This window comes from Arachis ipaensis, chromosome B03 (genome assembly GCF_000816755.2).
Source record: "Arachis ipaensis cultivar K30076 chromosome B03, Araip1.1, whole genome shotgun sequence".
Taxonomy (NCBI): Eukaryota; Viridiplantae; Streptophyta; class Magnoliopsida; order Fabales; family Fabaceae; genus Arachis; species Arachis ipaensis.
Window position 1 is genome coordinate 3,942,250 of NC_029787.2, and position 655 is coordinate 3,942,904.

A 655-nucleotide genomic window follows, 5' to 3' on the forward strand; every position below is an offset into this window, starting at 1 on the left:
AAATTTTTTTTAATTATAATTTTGCAGTCATTGACAGAAAATTAAAAAAAAAAAGTTGTATCAAAATTTTTAAAAAATATAAATAAGGCAATTTTATTACACATTTTTTAGTACTAAATGTATTATTATCTAAAATTTAGAAGTGGCCAATGACTAATTTTTATATTTGAAAACAATGACTGTAATTTATGGCTAAAAAATTTTAATATGCTTTTAACATGTGTCAATTTAAAAAATATTGTCATTTTTTATAATTTTTAAAAATATGCAAACCGTTTTGAAAACAAAACTTGGAGGGTGAGATTTTATATTTTCTATTTTTTAATATTTTGGAAAAAAGTTATACCCTATTATTTTAGTTTTTAAAGTTTTTAATTTATTAAAAAAATCACATGGAGTGATTTCTTAATTACTTCTGTACATGGGTATTATTCCAATCTACCATCATAACAAAATTAATTTGAATTTCGGATTGTTTTTATATTATTTATATTTATATTAGCAGCAATTGAAACATGAACCCATCACCATTTTCATGAGGATGGAGTAATTATTGGACCCTATATTTATGTACTATGCTTTAAGCTTTTGTTTTTTGGTTTTAATCAGATATTCATAAGGTCAAAAGTGTAATAACTAATTCTTCAAATACTGT